Genomic DNA, 7,183 nt, shown 5'->3' on the forward strand with positions numbered 1-7,183 from the left:
CAGGTCTCCTCTTCTGTTCTACAGCAATGTCTTGAGTGATACTGATAGAACTAGTAGAATCTTGGCCAGCTCACTGGTTTGGAAAATTAATTTCAGTCCAGACCAAATAAAATGGTTTGCTTCTGTTCAGAAAATACAAGTTCCTTTATACTGATAAGATGGAAATTCACACAGCTCTTAAATCATAAACTAAACCAGAGATTTGAAGCAGACCTCTGAGGAATTAACGTGAAATTACTCCGCCCCCCCCCCCCCACCCTTATAGAGAGCATTTGGATTTCAGCATGTAGTAGTTCAGGACAGTGATGTAGGAAATTCAGGATTCACTTGTGTAGTGTTCTGGCAGGTGGTCTGCTCCATTAGTGATGATAAATGTTCGGGTGCATTTTCGTACGCTCCCTCAGTATATCATGCCAACTTTGAATGAAATGTCCTTATTATAAAAAAACCAAATGTATTTCAAGCCTACAAAACACAATTTCAGACACCTACAAAACAGAGTGTTGGTTAGGTCCTAAAAACCTCACATTTACACTAGACATATATATGTACACACACAGATACATAGTATCTCTTAACATTTTCTTAACATTTCTTTGTACACTGTTTTAATTATTTCTGCATAGCTGCATAAACATTACATTCCCTTTTATAACTTTGGGGTAGTTAAGTTCCAATAGAAACCCCTTACGTTCTTTTAGCAAATTTGACTAAAGTGTTCATAGTCAAATGATCATTAGATTGTCACTTTGCCTGGATTATTAACAGACATTCCTTTGGGAAAGGGCTTGTTTTTTTCTTTAAAAAGTCTGCAAGGAAACTAAGAATTGTTTTTGGATAACACTTTTATTTTTTAGCATTTTTACACTTTAATTGCTCAGTTCCTTCCAGACTCTGCAGAGTTAACTTCTCTTTCCCTTAAATTATTTGCTTTTCCCTTCGAACAAAAAGTTCATTAGTTTAGATACCACCATTCCAAGTATTGGTCCAAGAATTTAAATTTCCAATGCCTGAACTTACTGCTTTCCCTTAGGGTTGCAAGGTGTCCGGTTTTAAACCGGACAGTCCAGTATTTGAGCTTTCTGTCTGGGAAACAAATTGAGAAAATATAAATGCCCGGTATTCTGTAAATAAAATGTAATGTCGATTGTGATGTAATGTCAAGTGTGTCCGGTATTTTTGTTGAAACCATCTGGCAACCCTACTTTCCCTTATTCCTGCCACTATGCCGTCAGGGCTCCAAACCTGTTTCCCAATCTCGCTTGCTTGCTTGTCTAGGCTTGATCCTGCTTTCCTTGCTGAATAGCCCCTTTCCATGGACATAAGATTTGGTCCACTACCAATTTAGCAAGAAGAATGGGTTCCTCAACTAGCCCCCACACCTCCTCGTTCTTTTTTGGGGGGGGGGGGGGAATCCAAATTTTCATTTCTGCAGTCAGCTAATTTTTTTAATGCCTCATCACAGGCTTTTCATGACAGCCAGACTGCAGCAGTATGTCTTTTGATTGAGGTTCAGGGTTTGTAAAACAGTAAATATTTACCGAGTTTGTTCTCAAGGTTTGCCCATTGTCAGACCATGTGCTGTGCCTAAACTTTTGCAATATTTGTTCCAAAGATAAACTTTACTTCTCCTCTTCAGGAGAGGTCTCTTTCTGAATCGTCACAGCAATGTGCCAGTTTGTATTTACTGGCAATTTTTACTCATAGTTTGGTTTGTACTCTTAAGACACTATATGAGGGTAGAACAGAGACATTGAGCTTCATTCCTTTGGGCTCAACCCTCTTATGATTGTGGTTGCAATGCAGTGGACCCCGTCTCACCTTTTAAGTTTACAGGGGCCACCTTTTTACATTTCTGTCCCCATTCTTCAGGCACTGCAAGACTATGTCTAGACTGCAGGCTTCTTTTGGAAGAAGCTTTTCCGGAAGAGATCTTCCGAAAAAACTTCTTCCGAAAGAGAGTGTCCACATCGAAAAAGCAATCTGAATGAATGCTATCTCACATTTAAACTGATTACTATGGACTGAGTGGCCACCAGAGCATCTGTGCTTTTTCCTCTTTCCTCGTCTTCCGAAAGAACTCCCTCTTCCCCTTCCACACATGCCTTTTTCAGAAAGAGCTTTTCTCGCCCCGGAGGAGGCGGGCGGCGGGACCAGGCATCCCACCGCTCGAGTCCTCCGGAGCGAGAAAATCCCCGTTCGTAACTGCGGATCTGACATAAGTCGGATCCGCGTAACTCGGGGACTACCTGTATATTAAGAGCTAGCTGGCTCTTAATACATTTAAAAGGCAGAGCCACAGTAGGGTTAATTCCTGGGGCTGGGCAGCAGTGGATATTGGGCAGGGCGAACGGGGTGGCTGCCCCAGGCCCTGCGCTTCAATAGGCCCCGCGCCAGGGGCTGACTGGCCCAGTGGGATACCGGGAATTTCCCGGTGGGCCGTCTGCCGAAGGGCCGTCTGGCGGCTGCTGAAGGAGGGGGTGGGGGGAGGGATTGTGACGGGGCGCCGCAGACCTGCACTTGAAATTCCCCAGCGCCAGCTAGTACGGGCCACATGGGGCCGAGGGAGCACACGCACGGCGTGACATCACAGCCCGGGAGTTTAAAACTGCGAGGCCCAGCGTTGCACCTCTCGGTTCGGCACGTGGCCTGGAGCCTGGGCCGGGACTTGTGCTGAGGGGATGGGGGCAGGTCAGGAGAAGAAAGGGGAGGAGAGACAAATGCCAGGGGGCCAAATTGAGACAATGAGGAAAAGGGCAGGAGGGAAGGTGTCAGTGGGAGGGGGAGACAGGGTGGTGCTGGGGGAGGAGAGGGTAAGGCATTGGGGGGCTAAAGGCAGGAGGGGCAGGTGCTTGAAAGGAGGGGTGGGCATGAGGAAGGCGGGGATGGAGCAAGGCATGTGTGAGGGGAATGGGGGAGGCACCAGGAATGTGCAGGTGCCAGGGGATTCTGGGTATGAAGCAGAAGGGCAGACACCTGCAGGGGAGGGACCAGCACCAGAGGAGAGAAGCAGGGCAGGTGTGTAGAGGGAGGTGTTAGGAGAGGGGATGAGGAGGGGGTAGCTCACATGATCAGTGTGGGGCTACTGAAGGAGTGGGCACGTGGGGGGGGGCGACGACCCCTTTTTTGATTTTTTCTCCAAAGGGGGGGCCCTGCGATATTGTGCTGCCCTGGGCCCTGCAAAACTCTCATCAGCCCCTGGGACTGGGAGCTAACCCAGCTGTGGTCCCCTGCTTATTGACTACTCAACTAGTTGGTGGAAATTCCATTGACTAGTCGATTAAACTAAATTTAACATAGCTAGTCTGTTGCTCAGAGTGTAACTCTTGTCACTTTGGTTCAAGCACTAGGCCCATGTTTCAGGCTCTTTCTTTCTCTTACACAGGGGTGTGTGTTAGAAACATACATACCCTTCAGGATAAGATAAACTAGGGTATGTCTACACTCCAAAGTTAATTCGAACTTGTCATGATTATGAGGGTTAGCCAGCAGCCTGGGGATTAAGGGGTTAACTACACCTAGCCAGGTGGAGTGACCAATAAGAATGTAGGTGGGACTTTTCAAACTGGGACAAAGGAATTTGGGTTTTTTCTTTTTTCTCCCTTTTGTCTCTCTGAGTGAGTTCTCTGCAACTACAGAGAGGGACAAGCATGTCTCTCTCTCTCTCCAAGACACCATTCTTCATTTTCTGTAAGTAGGGTAAAGTTTAGGCAGTTTCGTTAGGTTTTATTGTTTTAAGGATTGGGTATGGGATCTGAGATCTGGCACTGTTTAAAAGATGTTTTGGGCTTTTCTTGTAACTAAGTTCTAGGCCCATGGAGTTTCTCCATGGGTATATTTTGTTACCTCCTTATCTAGTCATTATGGTTGCAACAGGAATATTGTTGTAATAATAAAAGTTCTTTCATTTCTTTTTATTAACCTGGCAGTGGTTAATTGTGTGCCTTGATTTTTATTTTAGGGGTAAGATTTCCCAAATGATCTTTCCCCTGATTTCTTTATCAACATTTGGGTGGTGGCAGCGGAAGTTTTATTCCCAAGATCTAGGTTTTTAAGATCTTGGGGGGAAGTTTTATACCAAAGCCTGGTAGATAAGGCTTTGGGGTACACTTGCTGGCCCCCACTTCTGCATTTATCATGCCAGAGTGGGGAAGGAGCCATGACAGAACTAACAGACGTTAGTTCGAATTAACTTTGATAGGCGCTACACTAGCGCTCCGCTAGTTCGAACTTAATTCGAACTAGCGGAGCGCTTAGTTCGAACTAGGTAAACCTCATTTTACGAGGACTAAGCCTAGTTCGAACTTACTAGTTCGAATTAAGGGGTGTGTAGCCACTTAATTCGAACTAGTGGGAGGCTAGCCCTCCCCAGCTTTCCCTGGTGGCCACTCTGGCCAACACCAGGGAAACTCTATTGCCCCTCTCCCGGCCCCGGCCCCCTTAAAGGGACATGGGCTGGCTACGGTGCCCATGCCAGCTGCAAGCCTGCCAGCACCCAGCTAGCAGACCCTGTACCTGGCACGGCTCGAGCCAGCCACCCGATGTCCCCCAGCCCTCCCCCTCTTCCCGGGACCAGGCTGGCGGCTCCCGGGAGCTTACCTGGGACTGCAAGAGGCAGGCACCCGCCTGGTCTAGTGCGGACATATTGGACCTCGTCCACGACCTCCGCACTAGGCACAGGAAAGTGGCCGTCTAGGGCAGGAGAGCTGCCAGCCTGGCCACCCAGGAGCAGGTGTGCATGAAAATCAAGGTGGTCCACTGAGACCCCCGACCCTGAGCCCTGAGTTTACAATGGCCGTACTGGGTCAGACCAAAGGTCCATCTAGCCCAGTAGCCTGTCTGCCGACAGCGGCCAACCCTAGGGATCCTGGAGGAGATGGACCGAAGATAGTGACCAAGCCATTTGTCTCGTGCCATCCCTCTCCAGCCTTCCACAAACTTTGGGCAGGGACACCACTCCTACCCTCTGGCTAATACCACTCCATGGACCCAACCTCCATCACTTTATCTCACTTCTCTTTAAACTCTGTTCTAGTTGTAGCCTTCACAGCCTCCTGCAGCAAGGAGTTCCACAGGTTGACTCTTTGCTTTGTGAAGAACAACTTTCTGTTACTAGTTTGAAGCCTGCTACCCATTCCTTTCCTTTGGTGTCCTCTAGTCCTTCTATTATGGGAACTAATGAAGAACTTTTCTTGATGCACCCTCTCCACCCCATTCATGCTTTTATAGACCTCTATCATATCTCCCCTCAGTCTCCTCTTTTCTAAACTGAAAAGTCCCAGTCTCTTTAGCCTCTCTTCATATGGGACCTGTTCCAAACCTCTGATCATTTTAGTTGCCCTCCCCTCTCCCACCCTCTCTCTTCCCCTCTCCCACCTCCTTTTCCCAGTCTCCCCCAGTTTTGTTCAATAAAGAGAGATTCTATTTTTGACCACACGTTTTCTTTATTTTGTACATCAGGAAGGGGGGCTAGGGAAGGGTAAGTGGAAGGAGGTGAGGGAGGAATGGGGTACGAGCCCTTGATGGGGAGGACTGGGCTGGCTCTGCGGGCTTCTGGGGGTGGAAACTCTCCTGCAGCCCCCCAATTGTCCCCTCTCCCCAGATGGCAGCCTGTGGCAAGTGCAGCCAGTCTGATGGCTGAGTGCTGTGATGTGCCCAGTGTGGACACTCAGGACACTCCAAGCCAGAACTGCGTTGCAAGCGGGGAACCCTGAGAACTGTCTGTCCGGGGTGGGGGTCGGGTCCCTTTAAGCACAGCCCTCGGCTAGCCTGAGGCAGCAGCTCCATGCTCTAAGTCCTCATCTGATGCCCTGCTGGCACTGCTTCCGGCCATCCTTAACCCCGGTTCAGGGTCCACTTAATATGGACATGCTAGTTCGAATTAGCAAAACGCTAATTTGAACTAGTTTTTGAGTCTGGATCCGTTAGTTCGAATTAGCGCTGTAGTGTAGACATACCCCTAGATAACTATTAGACATTATCATTAAGGTGCTGCAGCCCCAGCTGACTTTTGGCCCTTCTGCAGGCCCTTTGGCCCTCTCCTCCAGAGCTCCTCCCAGGAAGTCACAAGAGCAGCTGAAACAAATCAGAAAGGGTGTGGGTATGAGAAGGAAAACTAGTTGTGCTGGTGGACCATGCAGAGTAAGAGAGATGCAGAATGGCTTAGCATCATGGTAGTAAATGGAGCTACACAACGTATGCCTCCTGGCCCAAGATGTGTCTACAGGTCTCTGCATTTCCCTCCCATCATGGATGGAATGCAGAGTTAAAGATATCCCTGGGAATCCATGTCTTTCAAGTTAGTACAGGCCTGGGCTGCTAAAATCAGGGTGGGGAAAGATTCAGAAGACTGGGCTACCATATAGCACTGCCACAATATTGTCACTTTCTGAGGATCTGTTCTCCACTAACCTACTCCATGCTCAGACAGTGGAGGAGGAGGACTAAGAAAGGCAACTTAGGTGGGTAAAGACTCAGGACTGCCCTTTAATTTAGGAAGATTTTACAACCAAAGAGTCAGGCTCAGCTCCTAACAGAGAATGAAGCAGGCGGGTGACTCCTCTATCACAGTGGGGCAGTGTAAATCTGAACAGTGGAGCTGCACATGAAGGGGTTATGTTACAGCAGCCTAGCACCTGGTACGGTCACCTGCAGAAATACATCATTACTATTGCTCTTAGTAGCAAATATAGTCTCCTTTGTCCTTCTGTTCCTTGCATCAGTGCATCAGCAAAAAGAAAAAAATAGCACTCCTGCTCTAAAAATAGCCCAGCGTGAAGGTCTCAGTCCTCGTGATCTCCTATTCTCTGAGGAGCAGCAACAGAGGAAAGGTTTGTATTCCGACATTACTATAAGATGAAGAAGGAAAAAAAGAGAAGCAGCCAACCACTAGGCTACATCTAGACTGGCCCCTTCTCTGGAAGAGGCATGCTAATTTCTAACTTTGGAACAGGGAAATCCGCGGGGGATTTAAATATCCCCCTCGGGATTTAAATAAACATGGCCGCCGCTTTTTTCCCGGCTTGGGGAAAAGCCGGAAAAAAGCGTCTAGACTGGCGCGATCCTCCGGAATAAAACCCTTTTCTGGAGGATCTCTTATTCCTACCTGGGGCAGCAGGACAAATGCTACATTACATGACCAAATGACCAGACAGTGCTAAGCTATTATCATGGAGATATAGTG

This window comes from Pelodiscus sinensis, chromosome 23, assembly GCF_052426305.1.
Source record: "Pelodiscus sinensis isolate ZL-2025 chromosome 23, ASM5242630v1, whole genome shotgun sequence".
Taxonomy (NCBI): Eukaryota; Metazoa; Chordata; order Testudines; family Trionychidae; genus Pelodiscus; species Pelodiscus sinensis.